General features: G+C 33.8%; 1 protein-coding gene and 1 long non-coding RNA gene across 2 annotated transcripts in view; one reads left to right on the top strand and one right to left on the bottom strand.

Moving 5' to 3' along the window:
- LOC143240573 (elongation factor-like GTPase 1) overlaps positions 1-24,701 on the bottom strand; it is a 201,302-nt gene that overhangs the window by 32,446 nt on the left and 144,155 nt on the right. The gene's annotated exons all lie outside the window — the stretch shown is intronic.
- Positions 5,611-8,227, top strand: LOC143241026 (uncharacterized). Its single transcript, XR_013022145.1, has 2 exons — positions 5,611-6,506; positions 8,052-8,227. It is a non-coding gene; the product is annotated as an uncharacterized LOC143241026 (long non-coding RNA).

Here is a 24,701-nt window from a genome sequence, read left to right as displayed (position 1 = left end):
AGCTTTTACTTTTATTAAGAACTGTCCTACTTCTAACTTTTTTTTATTATTAAGAACTGTCCTACTTCTAACTTTTTATTATTAAGAACTGTTCTACTTCTAACATTTTTATTATTAAGAACTGTCCTACTTTTAACTTTTTTATTATTAAGATCTATCCTACTTCTAACTTTTTTATTATTAAGAACTGTCCTACTTCTAACTTTTTTATTATTAAGAACTGTCCTACTTCTAACTAAGAACTGTCCTACTTCTAACTTTTTTATTATTAAGAACTGTCCTACTTCTAACTTTTTTATTATTAAGAACTGTCCTACTTCTAACTTTTTTATTATTAAGAACTGTCCTACTTCTAACTTTTTTATTTTAAGAACTGTCCTACTTCTAACTTTTTATTATTAAGAACTGTCCTACTTTATTATTAAAACTGTCCTACTTCTAACTTTTTTATTATTAAGAACTGTCCTACTTCTAACTTTTTATTATTAAGATCTGTCCTACTTCTAGCTTTTTTATTATTAAGAACTGTCCTACTTCTAACTTTTTATTATTAAGAACTGTCCTACTTCTAACTTTTTTATTATTAAGATCTGTCCTACTTCTAACTTTTTTATTATTAAGATCTGTCCTACTTCTAACTTTTTTCCACGTGAATTAAATAACAAACGATGAGACTTTTTGCTACAAATACACACCTTCGCTAGTAATTAAACTGTAGACACTTTGACAAGTGCTAAATGGTTAAACTGTATTACGGACATTTCGATTTTCTTAATATTCTATTGAATGCAATCATTTTTGAGAAAACATAACTGGCAGTTAGAAGTGGGAAGTTATTGTTAGATGACCTCTGTACTCCGTAATATCTATTAAAAATGGACATTAGGAACAAGTAACAGTTTACACAAATAGGATTTTATCAATCATTTTCAGACAATCACGTTTACTAAAATAAAACATTTATACTTGGATATCAGTTGCTTATAAGACGTTTTCACCAGGATATAAGTGTTTCCACCCGCATATAAGTTACTTATAAGACGTTTTCACCCAAACATAAGTTACGTGTAAGATTTTCACCCAGATATAAGTTACTTGTAAGACGTTTTCACCAGGATGCAAGTTATTTATCAGGCGTTTTCACCCGAAATCACTTGTACCCCAACATCTGGAAAGAGATAACTTCATTATATTTCGAAATTATATAAAATTATAGTTTATTGACATTTCTTATAAATTATTTTTGTTTTCTAACATATCTCCATGCCAACCGTAACAGTGAAAAAAAAAAATGCACGTCTCGTTAATTCCACAACCCTTAAACTTGTTTAACTAAACTGAACATTCTACACTAATTGATGGCACAACTGTTGTAGACTATAGTTTTCCTTTAGACGTTATGGATATAGATTAAAGAACAGAACCTTCTCAAGACTTTAGAAAACGAGTTGAGCAGTGAAATTCACGAGACGCGACACAGCAGATAACGTCATTAAGCTCGCGAATCAGCTTCTCCGTTAATTCTCTCTTGTCAATTCTGTGGTTGTGTTTGCGATGCACGAGTAGAGATAAGAGAAAGTGATTCAGGTTAGAGAGAAATTATTATATTAGGATCTAATGTCATGTTAGGCCTAACAGTGAATGTATCAAAGTGCAGAAATTTTAATAAATAAAAATAAAAGAACTTTGTGTTATTTACTCCTATTAAATGGACTGAACTTTGTGTTAATCATTACTATCAAGTGGACTGTACTGTGTTATTTACTACTATTAAGTGGACTGAACTTTGTGTTAATCATTACTATCAAGTGGACTGAACTTTGTGCTATTTACTACCATTAAATGGACTGAACGTTGTGTTAATCATTACTATTAAGTGGGTTGTACTGTGTTATTTACTACTATTAAGTGGACTGAACGTTGTGTTAATCATTACTATCAAGTGGACTGAACTTTGTGCTGTTTACTACCATTAAATGGACTGAACGTTGTGTTAATCATTACTATTAAGTGAACTGAACTTTGTGCTATTTACTACCATTAAGTGGACTGAATTTTGTGCTATTTACTGCCATTAAGTGGACTGAGCTTTGTGCTATTTTCTACCATTAAGTGGATTGAACTTTGTGTTAATTATTACCGTTGAGTGGACTGTACTTTGTGTTGTTTGTTACCATTAAGGGGACTCTACTTTGTGTTGTTTATTATCATTTAGTGGACTCTTTGTGTTGTTTATTATCATTTAGTGGACTCTTTGTGTTGTTTATTACCATTATGTAGACTGAACTTTGTGTTGTTTATTATCATTATGTAGACTGAACTTTGTGTTACTTATAACTATTTAGTAGACTGAACTTTGTGTTATTTATTACCGTTGAGTGGACTGTACTGTGTTATTTTTTTAACATTAAGTGTACTGAACTTTGTGTCATTACCATTAAGTGGATTGAAATTTGTGATATTTATTATCATTAAGTGGACTAAACATTGTGTTATTTATAACCATTAAGTGGACTGAATTTTGTGTTATTCACTACCATGAAGTGGACTGAACTTTGTGCTATGTACTACCATTAAGTAGACTGAACTTTGTGTTATTTATAACCATTACGTGGACTAAAGTTTGTGTTATTTATTACCGTTGAGTGGGCTGTACTTTATGTTATTTATTACCATTGAGTGGACTGTACTTTGTGTTGTTTGTTACCATTAAAAGGACTCTACTTTGTGTTGTTTATTACCTTTGAGTGGACTGTACTTTGTGTTACTTATAACCATTAAGTGTTGTTTATTGTGTTGTGTTGTTTATTATCGTTGAGTAGACTACTTTGTGTTTATTACCGTTGAGTGGACTGTACTTTGTGTTGTTTATTACCATTAAGTGGACTCTACTTTGTGTTGTTTATTACCATTAAGTGGACTGAACTTTGTGTTATTTATTAACATTAAATGTACTGAGCTTTGTGTTATTTATTATCATTATAGTAAAATATAAACATCTCATACTGTGCACTCCAACAAACGAGACTGTTCATCCTTTTTTGTTATTACTTTCCATCACAATCAATTTATCATATCTCGGTACACATTAAATATGGTGATCACAATATCTACAGCCCACTGACCATGCACTAAGAATTGGTATAAACTTATAAAACAGCCCTGAACAGAAATCGTTCGGACAGTGTTGCCGTGTTGTTTATTTGATGTGTGCCACTGCTAATGTCTTTAGTACTGAGACGTGGGGTATACTGAAATAGGGTTAATGTTTTACATCTGAACTCAGTTATAAAATGGGTTAAATATGTTTTGTTTCTGTAAAATAACATAAAATCGGAAAAAAAATTACCAAAATACCTTAATGGAAAGACGATAACACAATTACAGAAGTAATATTTAAGTATTCGATCCACAAAGTAAAGAAGTTCCAAACACCAGAGTTGACCTCCAAAATGACCACAACCCTAACACTATACTCACATAGAGTGCACGTGAATTTTAAGATACTTACTATTAACCGATTTATCAATTTTAATTAGGCTACGAATTAAGTGAAGTGCGAATTGTGAACACAGAGGTGACATCATACATGACTTGCCAATAGTGGAAACAACTGCTAGTCACGTGGTTTCTTAATGACAGAAACAAAATTAGGTTACGAGGTGGGTGCACTACAACGATCTCGTGATACAGAGTGTAGCTGAAAGTCTGTACTGTGTGGGAGTGAAGGAGGCATCAGTAATGTAACTCGAACGACAATTAACCATTTTTATTTTCATCTTATAAAACTCGTGTGAAATGCGAAAGTTTGGTTGTAGTTGAAAGAAATGCTACACAGCGGGACGTCTGTGAACTCATCAACCACGGGTATCGATACTTGATCTTTAGCGTCGTAAGTTTACAGACATACCGCTAAACCACTGAAGGGAAGTATTCTCAAGACCACCAAGTAAATATACAGCACGAATTCATATTATTAGGTACAACAAATATTTGTTGTTCTTGTTATTGTTGTTCAGTTCACTGCAAATTAACACGTTTTTTGTTTAATTACAAATTCAAATCATCGTGAAAGACTAAATATAAGGTCGAGTTCCTTGAATTATAAATGATACAAGCTTCCACTCTTCTTATATTGAATTTGGAATTTTTTTAGGTAATACGTTAAAGGAAAGGTCTTCCTTGAGTCTTACATAAACCTATTCGTAAACTTGTGTCACGATATTAGTTTATGAAACAAATGACTTGAGATCATTTAACATGTTAATTATTTCTTTCTTTAACAGCAAAGATTATTTTATGCACTGTTAAAGCGCTCGAATCCTATCACCGAATGTTGTGGGAGCGTTACAATGTTATTGTCAATTGGATTATTGATTTGTGCAGAGTAGCCAGTGGGTGACATTAACTACTTGCCTTCCCTACAAGCTCAAAATTAGGAACGGTGAGCAAAAACAACCTTCGGAAAGGTTTGTGCGGAATTCAAATAAATTTGGTCGTTTGTTTTTAATGAAGCACAAACCTTTTCAATGGGCTGTCTGTACTGTGCCCACTGCAGGTATCGAAATACGGTTTTTAGAGTTATAAGTCTGCAGAATACCGCTGTACTAAGAAGGATTATCTTAGCTTTGACTTAGTAATAACCACCGTTTGTTTCACACACGCACACAAAAAGTTCACTTTTCAGCACTACAAATGTTACATGTTTACACAGAGATGTTTCAAACTCATGGTGTGTATATATATAGGTTTCAATCCCTCAGAGATTAAACATTTGTTTGTTTTTGAATTTCGCTATTAGCTTTTCGAAGGTTATGTTACCCGTGATAGCCGTCCCAATTTAACATTGATAGCTTAGAGAGAAGGTAGTTAACTAGTGAACACTCACTTAGGCTACTCTTTTCCAGAAAAAGAAAGATCAATCGTTACATTATAACACCACAGTTAGAGCGTCCTAACCACCACACACAGCCAGACCCAAAATGAATAATTCTGTCAAAGTGACAAGGGTCCGGCAAGGCCAAGGGTGTTAAGGCGTGCGACTCGTAATATGACGGTCGCGGGTTCGCATCCCCTTTGCGCCAAACATGCTCGCCGTTTCAGCCGTGGGGGCGTTATAATGTGACGGTCAATCCCACTATTCGTTGGTAAAAAAGTAGCCCAAGAGTTGGCGGTGGGTGGTCATGACTAGCTGCCTTCCCTCTGGTCTTACACTGCTAAATTAGGGACGGCTCGCACAGATAGCCCTTGAGTAGCTATGTGCGAAATTCAAAAACAAACAAAAAAAAACAAAGTGACAAAAGTTATAGCGAGTGAAAACTAATTTCATAAGGTAACAAAACAAGTTAACACTAAAACAGTGGCCGAAACAGGCAAGTTAAGAGGTTACCCTTTTATTAAAAAAACGAAAAGACAGATTTCTGTCAGATGACAGGGAGAAATATTTCCATCGAAGGTACGGAAATTCCATGTAGGCATGGAAAAGAATATATTTGTCAACATGGAGGAATGTATTCCACGTGTTCGCATGCGTCACTGAGACGCCACTCCTACCGAACACAGGGAAGTTAAATCTAATCACACCATTTGGTCGTCACTGAGACGGTGAAGTTAAATCTAATCACACCATTTGGTCGTCACTGAGACGGTGAAGTTAAATCTAATCACACAATTTGTTCGTCACCGAACACGGTGAAGTTAAATCTAATCACACCACTTGTTGATAATGTTACGATAGTTCAGAAGGTCCCTTAACACAAAATACAAGCCCCATAATCCGAACACTTTCGAAATAAGAAGAGGCGACGAAGAAAAATACATCCTTTAAAGATGGTTGGTTTAGATACTTTTCTATTCTTATACTGTTAGTTGGTTACGTAGTGGGAAATGAAAGAAAGAAAACATTCAACTTCTAACGTAACTTAAGCAACTTGCACATAATGCAGAACATCCCGTGTGACCGTAAAGTGTTATATCATGTACTTGTAGAGTGAAAGAAACGTCTTCTAGTCGTCCAAACACTGCATGAATTTTCCAGACAATAAACTGGAAGCAAGAGAACAACATGGCGCCACAAACGAGCTCGGAAGGATAATGTCGCGACATTAGGTGTAGCCACATGTCAAAAGATCAGAGAGTTTATTCAATCAAACTTTTCACGTGTTTCCATCGACAGACTGGCCACTTCTTCCCATTAGTCTTGGTTAGTTGTTTGTCAGCAAAATAAAAGACACGAGCCTCAGATCGGCGACAGTAGCCATGAATTGTTAGTTGGTGTTGTTCTATGTATCTCGTGATGGACCCTCATCACAAACACTTATTGTTTTGCTTGATTTCCCGCACAATGTGGCCCGTGGGCGTCGGTTTTAAATACCTCTCTCCCTCTAGTTCGTCGCCTATGAGGAGGGTGAACATAAAAAAGTCATCCCCAAAAACTTTGGAGTGGGTCGCCCGTCCTAAAACGTTTAGAGACAGCAGGATAAACCGTCTTCAGGCCAGAGCATGTGGTTAGTCAATATCTATCATTTACTTGAACAGACAGACAGTCTTCTAATCTGGGATACTGTGAGTTGTCTCTGAAAAGTAGCTAATATCGTGTTGTTATTTATTTCTATAAGATAATCATACAGTAAGTTCTACCTATTTCAAGATGAATAAGCCAGATTACTATCCTACTGAGTTTTCACGAGGAACTTTTGTTCCGTTATTTATATATACGTCTCTTCAAGCTACAAAAACTAGGCTGACAAAAAGGAAAGTCGACATTTCGTGTACAGTAAAAAACTAGAAATGGAATTAGATAAAATTTTAAGTCCAAATAATTATCTACACAATATATGCGTTAGTAGCTATACGTATACATCAATACATATACACTGCTCATATTATATATGTTAATGTGTATGCACTACACATACTATAAAGGCTAAGCAGTTATATACTATATAATACACGAGAAAAACTATACACAATATATACCTGTTGAAGAGCTATACACTACACACATAATATACTTTAGTATCTGTACACTACATACTTTACTTCAGTAGCTATATACTACATATACGGTAAATAGCTATATACTATATATATAATACGGTATGTAGCTATATACTATATATATAATACGGTATGTAGCTATATACTACATATATAATACGGTATGTAGCTATATACTACATATATAATACGGTATGTAGCTATATACTATATATATAATACGGTATGTAGCTATATACTATATATATAATAAGGTATGTAGCTATATACTATATATATAATAAGGTATGTAGCTATATACTATATATATAATACGATATATAGCTATATACTATTAAATATTTACAACGAACTAAATATAGTTTTTACAAGATAGTATCGAAATTTATAATATGTATACATTAGGGAGCATATGATATATTTGCAACATACTATATATATATATATATATATATAATTATTATATACAGTAGGAACTATATAATATGTATACTATTTACAATATATGTATATTATTATATACAGTAGGAACTATATAATATGTATACTATTTACAATATATGTATATATTATTATGTACAGTAGGAACTATATAATATGTATACGATTTACAATATATGTATATTATTATGTACAGTAGGAACTATATAATATGTATACTATTTACAATATATGTATATTATTATGTACAGTAGGAACTATATAATATGTATACTATTTACAATATATGTATATTATTATATACAGTAGGAACTATATAATATGTATACTATTTACAATATATATATATTATTATATACAGTAGGAACTACATAATATGTATACTATTTACAATATATGTATATTATTATATACAGTAGGAACTATATAATATGTATACTATTTACAATATATGTATATTATTATATACAGGCATATACTAAACTGTATTTTTTTTATATTTTCAAACAGGCACGTATACAAACAATACGATTATAACCCCCATTGGTTGTTACAATTAACTGAAACATTTTGGCAAGTGAACATTTCCAACATTTTATTTTGTCTTCCAGCCACACGGAAGAAACAATGAACACATTCCATACCCGTCAAGTTCCAACTGATGATTTATGGTTTACACAAGTTCACCATGTGAAAAATATCTATTGAAACTGACTTTGACCTTAGTTAGTTACCCGTCTTCCCACCCAAACTGTACGATAAATAATAATAAAAAATGTTACTGTGATGAAACGTGGTTGTAATTTTCTAGTGTACATTCAACCGTGTCTCGTTTTGAAGTCAATGCCAAGTTTATTCCATTTGTCGTGTGTATTAAGTCTCAAACTTAGATTTTGATGACGAGAGGTAAAAATGGGCCTCCTTTCAGCTACGTATGTATATAACCAATCATAGGATCTTGTAACAAAATACAAAACGAGACCGTTTTCGTTACATCTTTAGCTGTAGTTTCAAGATGATGAATCAGACTTGTATAGAAATTGTTTGGAATCCGTAAACTCTAAAACGTAATTAAAGTACTTCCTTAATCTTTTCTGTTTCACTTAAAATAATTCACATTCAGATCACACGTTTATAGATTGTTTTATCTACTGATTTATCTGTCTGTCTACACGTCTGATTGTCAGTTAGTAAGAAAACATTCCTTGAAGTTAATCAGTTTGGTAACTATTACACGACATCTGACATGTCCTAAACGGTTATGCACAAACAATAATGTTTGTTTATTGATTTCTTGGCGAGCCTACTACTCGAAAACTATCTGCGCCGGCCGTCTCTAATGCAAGCTAGAAATAAGGCAGTTAGTTCACACTACCCGCCAACTCTTAGGGTACTCTTTACCAATGAATATTTGTATGTTCGAAACACTACAGCATTTCACAGCTGAAAGGATGAACATATTCGATGACGAGATTCGAACTCGTAGCCAGCAGGTTGCGAGAAGGAAAACCAAAACCAAAACCTAGAAAAAATATATAAACAATTTTAAACACACTTTAAGCCAACTAAGTATCGTTATGTGTTGTTCTCTATGAGTTTAATGGCAATCATTTGTTTAAATGAGATTTTCATGTAATTACAACAGAGTGATGAGCAATTATATGCCATGCAGTAAAGTCAACCAAATTACAAAAAACAATGGGCAAATATTCCTTGCAACGTTTTCTCCTGCAAACGTTTTTGTGTGTGATGACCCTGTACTACGCATGCTCAACCTGTAGGCACAAGGTTTTTCCTTGCAGCTATTACCACAAAAAAACGTCTTCAATACTTTGATGCCATGAGTGCATTATAAGAGTGACGGTCAAATCCCAACATTCGGTTAGAGTAGCCAAAGAGTTGGCGGTGAATGCTATTACCTAGCTGTCCCTTCCTCTAATCTATCAGTTAACGGTTTAGTCGTTTGGTGGAGATTGCCTTGTAATATCTTCGTACAAAAAAATTCAAACAAACTAACCAAACGAAAGTGTTGGTGACATTTGACACTAAGTAAGGTCACTCATGACCTTGCTACATGTTTGTACTGCAACTGGAGTAACGTAGAACAGAAAAAGAAAAATTTTAATTTTTCTACCGAAATAGCATGTTTGGTCTACTGGCATTTAAACAATAGCTGATCACACATCCCGAGACGTAACTTGGCATTAATCAAATAGGCTTAACTCAGTGACTGGTATCATAATGATATGGACGTAATACCTATAATTCTATTTCAGGAAGAACGAGATTGGCATTATAAAACAAAATTCCTACACATAAAGATAAGTTTAATTTCTACAGATATATGTAAGGGTTGAGCTTTTACTGAAGGGCTATAGCTGATATAAAAACGAAGCTAATTGTATAGCAACTCGCCGCAGGTCGTTACTTTACTAAGTAACCGATTAAGTGACCTTGAAGTAAATTGAATGCTCTAAATAAAATCACTGATAACGAGAATATCTTATCCAACAGACAAGAACGTAACCTCGACATTAGCCAAATAGGCTTAACTGAATTCCTGGCATTAAAAGAAACCAGACAACATAATACCTACTAATTCCATATAATAAAGAATGGGCGTGGCATCACAGCTGTCCATAAACAAAGGTCAACATTGAGAGTTACGACTTAAGTTATCCTCGACAGATTTTCAGTCAAAGAAAAACAAACTAATTTTCTATTTATCTTGAAAACAAAACCAGCCTCAAAAAAAACCACAAATACACTTTCCTGATTAAAATCATTGTCGAACAAAATATCTCGAGCGTACGGACAATCTTGTACGCACTTTCTAAAATCATAATCTCTACATTTATATGGATTATAAAACTTACGAACTATCATAAAATGGTTAATTATCTTCCTAAGTTTATAGCAATCAGGTTAACGTAATGCACAAAACAAAGGAAAATATTCCAATGATGTAAAAGCTTTGTGGTAGATGTTCAAGGAACATTTCCATACGTAACTATTAAAAGGCTAGTTTACTACTTCGTATTAAGGTAAATAACATTGTCCAAAGACTTCTAAAAGTTGTTTTAACTCAGTCCTTGCTTTCAAAAACGTGAACTGTGAGGACAGGACTTCCATTAGAAAATATCCAGTCCTGCTTTGATGAACGTAAACTGTGAGGATTTCCATTAGAAAATATCCCAATCCTTGCTTTGAAGAACGTGAACAGTGAGGATTTCCATCAGAAAATATCCCAGTCCTTGCTTTGAATAACGTGAACTGTGAGGACTTCCATTAGAAAATATCCCAATCCTTGCTTTGAAGAACGTGAACTGTGAGGATTTCCATCAGAAAATAACCCAGTCCTTGCTTTGAATAACGTGAACTGTGAGGAATTCCATTAGAAAATATCCCAGTCATTACTTTGAAGAACGTGAACAGTGAGGGACTTCATTTAGACAATACCTCAGTTTCTGTCATAACGCGACCTACCAAGTTCTCATCTAATAATATAAAAATACCAGGGTTGTAGGTCACCCTTCGGAAGGTCTCGATCTTGGACCATTTGTGTCTCAATATTTTAGAGGTTTCTAAAACAAGACGGGCTACGTTTTAAAGATATTATAGAAGTACTTTACCTAGGGTTATTAAACAATAAATACTGATTACGTAAAAGTTCGTGAGACGCACTTTAGCACCAAATCGACCCCTGGTAGTTGGTGGTACACCTTTGAAGTGATGTTTATGGCACTTCCCTTCTTTCTTTTCTTTTTTTGTTCACGTCACCAACCGCCAAATTACTTGTACATCAATCTGCAGTTATATTGTTCATAAATAATTAATAACTGTGACTAAACATTCTATAACCGTACAGGCTTGCTAAACGTTTGTTGCGCGTACTTATATCAAACGTTTAATGATTATTTCTGATATTTCTTGTGTCTAGTGGATCTCCTGCAGCCATGTTAGTCTTAAAACATTACAAAGAACAGCATAAAATATTGAAAACAATAACAAGTTTTGTTTTATTTATTGGTCTTTTAAATTATTTTGTATTCATATTTTCTTTGTTTTTCACAGAAAACGTTAAAACAAAGATTAAAATGTGTTTGTCGTATTTAATTGTTGTTATTTTCTATTCATCTTTCATTGTATAATTTATTACAAGGTCTCAGGTGTTGGATATTCAGGCCTTAGCTGAAGAATACCATGGTTCTTACAATTATTCTGGAACAGGTAAACGCGCCGTCTCCCCCAAATACACATTACAATATCCAACTCGTGATGTAAGAGTTTGTTTTGGTGTGTTTTGAATTTCGCGCAAAGCTACTCAAGGGCTATCTGCGCTACCCCTCCCTACTTTAGTAGTTTAACACTAGAGGGAAAACAGCTAGTCATCACCACCCACCGTCAACTCCTGGGCTACTCTTTTACCAACGGATAGTGGGATTAACCATCATATTATAATGCCCCCATGGCTGAAAGGGCGAGCATGTTTGGTCGACGGAGATTCGAACTCGCAACACTCAGATTATGAGTCGAACGCCTTAACCCACTTGGCCATGCCAGGTCCTCGTGATGTGAGAGACCCAGGACTTTTAGAAAGAAATGACGGTGAAATATAAGATCATACGTATCAGCATAAGATAATTATATAAGATCATACGTATCAGCATAAGATAATTCACTCAGTGAAAATGTACAGTTAAAATAATGTTAAATTTATCCTTACAAAAATTAATATGAAGATTTGGGTTTTGGTGAAGATAATATAAACAGAGAACGGTTAAAATGTGTACAGAAAGACAATTGTAGTTGTCGTTTGTAGTTAAGCACAGAACTACACAATGGGCTATGTGTGTTCTGCCCATTACGTGTATCGAAACCCAGTTTCTAGCATTATAAGTCCGCAGACATCCCGCTGTGACACTGGGAGAAAAAGATATAATTAAATAAATTATCAGATAATTAAATATGCCAGCAGCATATGTGCTATGATGTTGTGCACTGAAATACATTCAGTTCTGTCAACCTTTAAAAAACTATTATTTAAACACATGTCGTAACTTTTACTGCACTTATAGTTTACTCTGACTTTGCCCTGTGGCTTCACTTAACACATAACACAGGGGTTTAGCTATTACGCTTTCCACCGATAGGCGTCAAACCCTTGACCATCTCACAGTTGGTTTATAAAAGGTACGAATAAACAGGTACGTCGATATTTAAAAGAAATCTCCACAACAGAGTTTATTTAATAAATCTGTCGGAGACATTTGTGTTGTTTCTAATAAGATAGTAAAAACATAGTAGTAATAATAACAATAATACTAACAGCGTGACTTTCGCCGGCACATACGTTAAAATTAAAGTTTACAACGTTAGAGAAAACCACATTACTCAACGACACAAATATAGACAACAAGAAAACATGTAACCGTACAAATTAGATTTTAAAACCAAACATACACATAATCTGAATATAATCGACACAAAAACTGTAGCACCCCAAATAAATCGATACAAATTAGCTGTAGCACTCTAAATAACGCGACACAAAATAACTGGGTATATTATATAAAGTGACAAATAGTCACTGGATGTGTAAAGAAATACGTTCATAAAGTCTCACTGTTACACGAGTTATATTCTTGTACTGGTACAAACAATGGCTGTCTATAACTACAATATTCAGTTATAACCTCACGATACTTTTTAACCAAAGTTGTTTAGTCGTGAAAATTATTTGTAACAGCAAATCACAACTACAAACAGTATACACAGACCTTAAAACCCGGCAAGGGGTACTTTATATGATATAAACAAATAACTGAAGAAATAAAAATGTAACATCTCACCCACAAAAAACATTCTTAAATAATTCAGTAAGTAAGCAATATATTGTTATTGCCGCTTAATGGACATGTTAACTAAACAACGCACTGGTGTCAATCTAACTAACGTGTTGTTCACTAAACAACGCACTGCTGTCAATCTAACTAATGTGTTGTTCACTAAACAACGCACTGCTGTCAATCTAACGAACGTGTTGTTCACTAAACAACGCACTGCTGTCAATCTAACTAATGTGTTGTTCACTAAACAACGCACTGCTGTCAATCTAACGTGTTGTTCATTAAACAACGCACTGCTGTCAATCTAACGAACGTGTTGTTCACTAAACAACGCACTGCTGTCAATCTAACGAACGTGTTGTTCACTAAACAACGCACTGCTGTCAATCTAACGAACGTGTTGTTCACTAAACAACGCACTGCTGTCAATCTAACGAACGTGTTGTTCACTAAACAACGCACTGCTGTCAATCTAACGAACGTGTTGTTCACTAAACAACGCACTGCTGTCAATCTAACTAACGTGTTGTTCACTACACAACGCACTGCTGTCAATCTAATGAATGTGTTGTTCACTAAACAACGCACTGCTGTCAATCTAACTAACGTGTTGTTCACTAAACAACGCACTGCTGTCAATCTAACTAACGTGTTGTTCACTAAACAACGCACTGCTGTCAATCTAACTAACGTGTTGTTCACTAAACAACGCACTGCTGTCAATCTAACTAACGTGTTGTTCACTAAACAACGCACTGCTGTCAATCTAACGAACGTGTTGTTCACTAAACAACGCACTGCTGTCAATCTAACTAATGTGTTGTTCACTAAACAACGCACTGCTGTCAATCTAACGTGTTGTTCATTAAACAACGCACTGCTGTCAATCTAACGAACGTGTTGTTCACTAAACAACGCACTGCTGTCAATCTAACCAACGTGTTGTTCGTTAAACAACGCACTGCTGTCAATCTAACAAACGTGTTGTTCGTTAAACAACGCACTGCTGTCAATCTAACAAACGTGTTGTTCGTTAAACAACGCACTACTGTCAATCTAACAAACGTGTTGTTCGTTAAACAACGCACTACTGTCAATCTAACGAACGTGTTGTTCGTTAAACAACGCACTGCTGTCAATCTAACGAACGTGTTGTTCACTAAACAACGCACTGCTGTCAATCTAACGAATGTGATGTTCGTTAAACAACGCACTGCTGTCAATCTAACGAACGTGTTGTTCGTTAAACAACGCACTGCTGTCAATCTAACGAACGTGTTGTTCGTTAAACAACGCACTGCTGTCAATCTAACGAACGTGTTGTTCGTTAAACAACGCACTGCTGTCAATCTAACGAACGTGTTGTTCACTAAACAACGCACTGCTGTCAATCTAACGAATGTGATGTTCGTTAAACAACGCACTGCTGTCAATCTAACGAACGTGTTGTTCGTTAAACAACGCACTGCTGTCAATCTAACGAACGTGTTGTTCGTTAAACAACGCACTGCTGTCAATCTAACGAACGTGTTGTTCGTTAAACAACGCACTGCTGTCAATCTAACGAACGTGTTGTTCACTAAACAACGCACTGCTGTCAATCTAATGAACGTGTTGTTCGGTAAGCGATACACTGTTGCTCATCTAACAAACGAATGCTCGCACATTTTGTTAAATGATTTCGTATGCTTGTGCCACAGTCTAACACACATGTTCGAATGTATTGCAAGCCCCACACTCTTACCTCAAGTTCTGCTAAACGATTCAATAGGCCACACATTTTAAACATAATTTAACACAAACCGTTTCATAGTCTTTTTTGTTTCTGATCATGCAACCCAATCGACGACTTCTGGTGTCGAAGAAAGAGATTAGGTAATTTCTTGGGGGGGGGGACTGAGACGTAGTTTTACGTAACACCTACTGCTTCGGTGCACAAATTAAAACGCAATAAACTTTAAGCCACGTAAAGGAAGCTCACAGCCACTATATATATACATATATATTATTGATAAATACATATAACACTTACCTCGAACGTGACACTGATACATTATAACAAACACATTAAAATGTAGACAATACCCCACTGTTTACTTTTCAGACAGAAATTCGTTGTTATATTTATGATTATTTAATTGTGATTCTAATGTTATTGAGGTTTCGATGCATAAATATTTAGAAAAAAAAAAAGTTTAAAATCCAATGGGATTTCACGTGGCCCGTCGATAATTAGGGTTAACGTACATAACAGATCTTGTAGTTAGAATATAACATCAGTGAATGAAACATTAAAACAAAAAGTGTTAAAACCTATAAAAGTGAAACTATACATTTTAGAAGTTAGATACGTGCAGGAGTGGATGCTTATATATATACGAGATTGGTGAAGAGCTGTCACGAATACACTACCTCTGCGGAATTGAAACATAATTTAAGTAGACACTCCAAGAAGTTCGCGTTCTCCACTTTTCTATCCATAATTGTGTCTAGTATTAACACAAGGACACTGAGAACAAAGCAATACTCACGTTCCTCACAGTAAGGGTATCTTTCACGTTCTTGCGTGACTTCCGGCTGCCGATCTTATACAGTACCCGGGTGAGAAGAACCACGCGCTAGCATGTGATTACAGCTTTAAAATAACAACAACTAACTGCAGACAAGGTGTTATTATTACAGGCGAATGTTGCTGTGACAATCTCTATTCACGAAATCCTGACTGTGAAAAAAATACATATTCGAGTAAAACGACCATTCAAGAGATGAGAGATGGATTTGGAGAAAGTCATCTGAAGTTGTTGTTGTTTTGAATTAAGCACAAAGCTCCACAATGGGCTATCTGTGCTCTGCCCACCACGGGTATCGAAACCCAGTTTTTAGCATTGTAAGTCCGCAGACATACCGCTGAGCCACTGGGGGGCTATTTGAAGTTAAAATATCATGAAGTTACGCACAGAATTCGTTCTCTTTAGATTACTTGTCTTTTATCGTCTATCATATTATTATTATGAACATTTACCGCTATGGATGATTCGATGAATATAAGACGGCCCACCCATACTCCGTATCAGATTTTTAGTAACCAATCATCAAAATCAAATGTTTCCTCATCTTTAGTACTATTTATCCAAACAATACGTGAATAGTCATCATTATAAGAATATATGTGTTTATAATATTCATATGATAAGGCTATAAAATTTAAAGACAAGTAACAGGTTGACACGAAAGTCTAATAACATCTGGATAAACAAATGGAAGGATGGTCAACGATCAGAAATCGCTTGTTTTTGTTGTGACTTGTTTATTTTTAATCTTATCTGGTTTCTTAGTGTCTGTAATAAAAAATATAAATTCATCACTTCAATAGATGTCACTAGAAACCGATGTTTTCTATAGTGACGTGCCAGGTCCTGTCACAAAATGTAATTTAGAACTTAAAGGTTAATACTTCTAAAAATAAAAAAGAAACCTTAATGTTAAGCGTTTGAATTAGAAATAACTCCTCAGTCATATTCAACTAACATTTCAAATAAACATCTACATCCTTAAATTAGAAATAACTCCTCAGTCATATTCAACTAACATTTCAAATAAACATCTACATCATTAAATTAGAAATAACTCCTCAGTCATATTCAACTAACATTTCAAGTAAACATCTACATCATTAAATTAGAAATAACTCCTCAGTCATATTCAACTAACATTTCAAGTAAACACCTACATCATTAAATTAGAAATAACTCCTCAGTCATATTCAACTAACATTTCAAATAAACACCTATATCATTAAATTAGAAATAACTCCTGAGTCATATTCAACTAACATTTCAAGTAAACATATACATCATTAAATTAGAAATAACTCCTGAGTCATATTCAACTAACATTTCAAATAAACATCTACATCATTAAATTAGAAATAACTCCTCAGTCATATTCAACTAACATTTCAAATAAACATCTACATCATTAAATTAGAAATAACTCCTCAATCATATTCAACTAACATTTCAAGTAAACATCTACATCATTAAATTAGAAATAACTCCTCAGTCATATTCAACTAACATTTCAAGTAAACATCTACATCATTAAATTAGAAATAACTCCTGAGTCATATTCAACTAACATTTCAAGTAAACATCTACATCATTAAATTAGAAATAACTCCTCAGTCATATTCAACTAACATTTCAAGTAAACATCTACATCATTAAATTAGAAATAACTCCTCAGTCATATTCAACTAACATTTCAAATAAACATCTACATCATTAAATTAGAAATAACTCCTGAGTCATATTCAACTAACATTTCAAATAAACACCTATATCATTAAATTAGAAATAACTCCTCAGTCATATTCAACTAACATTTCAAGTAAACATATACATCATTAAATTAGAAATAACTCCTGAGTCATATTCAACTAACATTTCAAATAAACATCTACATCATTAAATTAGAAATAACTCCTGAGTCATATTCAACTAACATTTCAAATAAACATCTACATCATTAAATTAGAAATAACTCCTCAATCATATTCAACTAACATTTCAAGTAAACATCTACATCATTAAATTAGAAATAACTCCTGAGTCATATTCAACTAACATTTCAAGTAAACATCTACATCATTAAATTAGAAATAACTCCTCAGTCATATTCAACTAACATTTCAAGTAAACATCTACATCATTAAATTAGAAATAACTCCTGAGTCATATTCAACTAACATTTCAAATAAACACCTATATCATTAAATTAGAAATAACTCCTGAGTCATATTCAACTAACATTTCAAATAAACATCTACATCATTAAATTAGAAATAACTCCTCAGTCATATTCAACTAACATTTCAAATAAACATCTACATCATTAAATTAGAAATAACTCCTCAGTCATATTCAACTAACATTTCAAGTAAACATCTACATCATTAAATTAGAAATAACTCCTCAGTCATATTCAACTAACATTTCAAGTAAACATCTACATCATTAAATTAGAAATAACTCCTCAGTCATATTCAACTAACATTTCAAGTAAACATCTACATCATTAAATTAGAAATAACTCCTGAGTCATATTCAACTAACATTTCAAGTAAACATCTATATCATTAAATTAGAAATAACTCCTGAGTCATATTCAACTAACATTTCAAGTAAACACCTACATCATTAAATTAGAAATAACTCCTCAGTCATATTCAACTAACATTTCAAATAAACACCTATATCATTAAATTAGAAATAACTCCTGAGTCATATTCAACTAACATTTCAAGTAAACATATACATCATTAAATTAGAAATAACTCCTCAGTCATATTCAACTAACATTTCAAATAAACATCTACATCATTAAATTAGAAATAACTCCTCAGTCATATTCAACTAACATTTCAAATAAACATCTACATCATTAAATTAGAAATAACTCCTCAATCATATTCAACTAACATTTCAAGTAAACATCTACATCATTAAATTAGAAATAACTCCTCAGTCATATTCAACTAACATTTCAAGTAAACATCTACATCATTAAATTAGAAATAACTCCTGAGTCATATTCAACTAACATTTCAAGTAAACATCTACATCATTAAATTAGAAATAACTCCTCAGTCATATTCAACTAACATTTCAAGTAAACATCTACATCATTAAATTAGAAATAACTCCTCAGTCATATTCAACTAACATTTCAAATAAACATCTACATCATTAAATTAGAAATAACTCCTCAATTATATTCAACTAACATTTCAAATATACATCTACACCATTAAATTAGAAATAACTCCTCAATCATATTCAACTAACATTTCAAGTAAACATCTACATCATTAAATTAGAAATAACTCCTCAGTCATATTCAACTAACATTTCAAATAAACATCTACATCATTAAATTAGAAATAACTCCTCAGTCATATTCAACTAACATTTCAAGTAAACATCTACATCATTAAATTAGAAATAACTCCTCAGTCATATTCAACTAACATTTCAAATAAACATCTACATCATTAAATTAGAAATAACTCCTCAGTCATATTTAACTAACATTTCAAATAAACACCAATATCATTAAATTAGAAATAACTCCTCAGTCATATTTAACTAACATTTCAAATAAACATCTACATCATTAAATTAGTAATAACTCCTCAGTCATATTCAACTAACATTTCAAATAAACATCTACATCATTAAATTAGAAATAACTCCTCAGTCATATTCAACTAACATTTCAAATAAACATCTTCATCATTAAATTAGAAATAACTCCTCAGTCATATTCAACTAACATTTCAAATAAACATCTACATCACTAAATCAATATTACGGAAGTTATTCACATGCAAGTCAACACACAGTCCCAGAACGGTAATTGGATTGAAATAACTCATATGTGACAAGCTGTCTGATATATTATTTGTCTTTACGTATTTGTACAAACATATCAGTAGAGTCCATTATTCAGTCCTAAGTGAACTGTACAAACATATCAGTAGAGTCCATTATTCAGTCCTAAGTGAACTGTACAAACATATCAGTAGAGTCCATTATTCAGTCCTAAGTGAACTGTACAAACATATCAGTTGAGTCCCTGATTCAGTCCTAAGTGAACTGTACAAACATATCAGTTGAGTCCCTGATTCAGTCCTGATAAAGGTACATATGAAAGTAATAAAAAGATTAGGTCAGAAGTCAAAGGTCGTTTTAGTAATTTTTCATAGATCCACCCATCACTACACTTAGCCTGTCGTGAAATAGAGCAGCAGTAATAGCAGCAAGATACGACAGTAATAAACATGGTCAGGTCAAAGGTAATTTTTGTATTACGAACAGTAATATTAACAAACACATGTCAAAGGTGACAGTCATCTCGTGTGTGTGTGTGTTTTTTGCATGCAGTACGAAAGAGTCAATAAGTTATATCAAAGATGTAGGTCACCCTTTTCAATTACCTGAAAATCTTTAACGACTACAGTGATTACTGATTGATAACTGACATGTTTTGTTCAAGGTTACCTACTGTTATTAGAGAAACACCATAAAGTTTGTTTCAAATACACCTGCATTGTTCCCGCGAAACGGATTGAATCCCGAATTTTAAGTTTTTTTTTTACTATTATTTGATAAGACGCTGACAAAACGAACGTCTAGTTCGAATAAAAATCACTGCGTCTGAAACAACTGAGTGAACAAGGGTTAAAGAATTCTTCATAATCTATAAGGTTTTCAGATGTTATTTAATAACATTTTTATTATTGTTTCAAATGGACAGCTTATTTCTACTTTTCTTGTTTCTCAATCAAAACCGTATTCGAATGTTTTCTTATAGCAAAGGCCCCGGCATGACCAGGCAGTTGAAACACTCGACTCTTAATCCGAGGGTCGCGGATGAATCTCAGTCACACCAAACACGCTCGCCCTTTCAGCCGTGGAGGCGTTATAATGTGATGGTCAATCCTACTATTCGTTGGTAAAAGAGTAGCCCAACAGTTGGCGGTGAGTGGTGATGGCTAGTGCAGATAGCCCTCGTGTAGCTTTGTGCGAAATTTAAAATAAACCAAACTTATAACAAATCCACATCGGACTATCTGCTGAGTCCACCGAGGGGAATCGAATCCCTGATTTTAGCATTGTAAATCCGTAGACTTACCGTTGTACCAGCGTGGAACAGATGCGATCGAACACAGATTTAATATTCGATAGTGAATTATTCTAGTTTACTTATAATGTACTGTAATAGAAAATCGTTTGAATGTTCCGATTCCAATCCACGAATACGTAGATTTAAAAGTTTATTAAACCAAACCCAAAGTTGGGCGTCTAAAACTCTTAACAATCGAACACTATTTCTACAGTTGCGCAATTAAAATAGTGTTTTAGAAGTGTCTTTATCGTTACTTAATACGTAACTTCACAGGCAACAATTTTATTAAGATAACTGCTATTTATTTACTAAAGTATTCTACCGACACGTGCATTTAACTACCCTAAACGTGAAGAATGGCAGACGTGAACTGAAACACAGAACGAAAGAAATACAATTATTTATCAAATAACACGAACAAATCTCGTCGATCGCTTTACTCTATCGAGTTTTTCATGCAATAAAACTACATTACTTGATGGATTTTATCTGTCAACCAAAGGCTGTGTCACTGCTCTGATATAATGCTTTTCCGAAGATCTTTAGTTGTTTAAGATTATCTAAAGGGCATGCGCAGTACTGCGGCATGGAGCACTTTCAATGTGTGTGATATATACGTTTACCTGTACAATGGTAATCAGAAACACCATTATAATTTTAATTTTTGTACACAATTAACAAATGAAATATGTAACGTTGCTCAGCCATTAAATCCATGGATTTCAATCTGTCAACCCAGAGTTTCGAATATCCACAACTCTTAATGTAAAACCATTAACGTAAGGGATTGTTTGTTAGTCTGTCAAATCAAGGTCAGAACAAAACACCGTTAGACTTAATCTGACACTAAAGTTAGAGAGATAACACCTTCAATATTAAACAACCACTGTACATTGCTATCCATACACGTCTTCTAAAACATCTCGGGTGACAATCTTTAATAATGAACCACTGTATATCTAGGCGTTAAGAGCGAAATTATCTATAGTGCTAAACGTCATTTGTCACTACTGTAACACTAAGGACAGGCATATACACCTATAATACACAACAACGTTACAGGTAAAGTCTTCATGATGAACTAACAACGTTATGGGTAAAGTCTTCATGATGAACTAAAAACGTTAAGGGTAAAGACTTCATGATGAATTAAAAACGTTATGGATAAAGTCTTCATGATGAATTATAAACGTTATGGATAAAGTCTTCATGATGAACTCACAACGTTACAGGTAAAGTCTTCATGATGAACTAACAATGTTATGGGTAAAGTCTTCATGATGAACTAACAATGTTATGGGTAAAGTCTTCATGATGAACTAATAATGTTATGGGTAAAGTCTTCATGATGAACTAAAAACGTTATGGGTAAAGTCTTCATGATGAACTAAAAACGTTATGGGTAAAGTCTTCATGATGAACTAACAACGTTATGGGTAAAGTCTTCATGATGAACTAAAAACGTTATGGGTAAAGTCTTCATGATGAACTAACAACGTTATGAGTAAAGTCTTCATAGTGAACTAACAACGTTATGGGTAAAGTCTTCATGATGAATTAAAAACGTTATGGATAAAGTATTCATGATGAACTAAAAACGTTATGAGTAAAGTCTTCATAGTGAACTAACAACGTTATGGATAAAGTATTCATGATGAACTAAAAACGTTATGAGTAAAGTCTTCATAGTGAACTAACAACGTTATGGGTAAAGTCTTCATAATGAACTAACAAAGTTACAGGTAAAGTCTTCATAATGAACTAACAACGTTATGGGTAAAGTCTTCATGATGAACTAACAACGTTACAGGTAAAGTCTTCATGATGAACTAACAACGTTACAGGTAAAGTCTTCATGATGAACTAACAACGTTGCAGGTAAAGCCTTCATAATGAACTAATAACGTTGCAGGTAAAGCCTTCATAATGAACTAATAACGTTATGGGTAAAGTCTTCATAATGAACTAACAAAGTTACAGGTAAAGTCTTCATAATGAACTAACAACGTTACAGGTAAAGTCTTCATGATGAACTAACAACGTTACAGGTAAAGTCTTCATGATGAACTAACAACGTTGCAGGTAAAGCCTTCATAATGAACTAATAACGTTATGGGTAAAGTCTTCATAATGAACTAACAACGTTACAGGTAAAGTCTTCATAATGAACTAATAACGTTATGGGTAAAGTCTTCATAATGAACTAACAACGTTACAGGTAAAGTCTTCATAATGAACTAATAACGTTATGGGTAAAGCCTTCATGATGAACTAACAACGTTATGGGTAAAGCCTTCATCGTGAACTAACAATTGTGAAATGGACACTAAACTGTCTAGTTCGGATGTCATAGAAAACTAAGATAATGGAAGTTCTCCGAAACACCATTTTTCCTATCACTAGTTTTGTAGATAATTCCACCAAGGTTGGTGGGTCACGTAAAGGTAATTTAAAATGTTAATTTCAATTAACTCGTACATGTCATAAAGCTGCTTTATTCACTCGAATGTCATTATTTACTTTTAGTTAGGGATAACAATTACTATAATCACTTGAATTACATTAGAAAGAGATATCGTTGTGTTCTCAAATGTAACGCATTCAAGAAACACTTTTCTTAGCACTGTTAGAAGAAACATCCGTCATTCCATGTTTTCGTTTAGTCATCTCCACGGGTTGGTGAACTTATCTATCTCAAAGATTTGCAGTTGTCAATGTGACCGTCCTCCCATCAAGATACAAGACTGTGGGTATTAGAAGTGTCCGTCTTATCGGACTTGGGATCTAGACCACTCACTGTGTTATGCTGGACAAGTTCTCCTCCCCAATACAAACCCCCCTCCCTCTGTGCTTCAAGTGGCTTCATTGTTGAAACATGTTTTATCGCTGTCACCATCGCACGCGGGGGTAACAATTGTTCAATCGTGATTGTCACTGTCACAATCTTCCCTTCAGTCGTGGGCCAAGGAGACACTGGCACGACAGGGGGCGCCACAACGTTAGAGTGACTGCCAAGTTCTCCTTTCCTGATTCCTGTCAACTACGAACCTTACCTCATCTGGATACCAGTGATCGATCGGTGAAGGTAAGACCTCAAAACGTCTTATAGAAGTCAATAATGTATACGGAAAAGCTGACCTGCTGAGATATCCAACACCAATTGAGACATCATCTACTGGGCAGTGTAGCACCAACACACTGACTGCATCTTTCATTAAACACCCTTACAAAGTTCGCTTTACCTTACAATTACAGTTCATGACACATCAAACTAAGATGTCGCCAACGTTTATCTAACGAATCTCAGCAATGAGAAAAATAAAGTCGTTTATAAAACACGATCCGAGATATATTTATGAAAGAATTATTTGTTGAATTTTGCGCAAACTCGTCTGTCTGCGCTAGCCTTCTCTAATATTGAAGTTCTAGAATGGGAGAAAGGTGTCCAGCAACACCAGACACCGCCAAATCTTACACAACAGATAGTGAGATTGACCGTTACATTATTACACCCCAAGGATACATGGCGAAGATTTTAAGCGACGGATTTCGAGTCTGCGATTCGTAGGCTGCGAGTCGAACGGTCTAACCTACAGATGATGCGAAACAATAAGATGATGGATGTTCTTCAAACAAATCTTAACCATGAATTGTTTGTTATATTTACGTATCCTTTAGGTATGAGAAATATTATAATTAAACATTTAAAAAATTTATAATTAA

Source organism: Tachypleus tridentatus, chromosome 13 (genome assembly GCF_004210375.1).
Source record: "Tachypleus tridentatus isolate NWPU-2018 chromosome 13, ASM421037v1, whole genome shotgun sequence".
Lineage (NCBI taxonomy): Eukaryota > Metazoa > Arthropoda > Merostomata > Xiphosura > Limulidae > Tachypleus > Tachypleus tridentatus.
The sequence above is the reverse complement of the archived record's forward strand: the minus strand, read 5'-3'. Positions and strand labels throughout refer to the sequence as shown.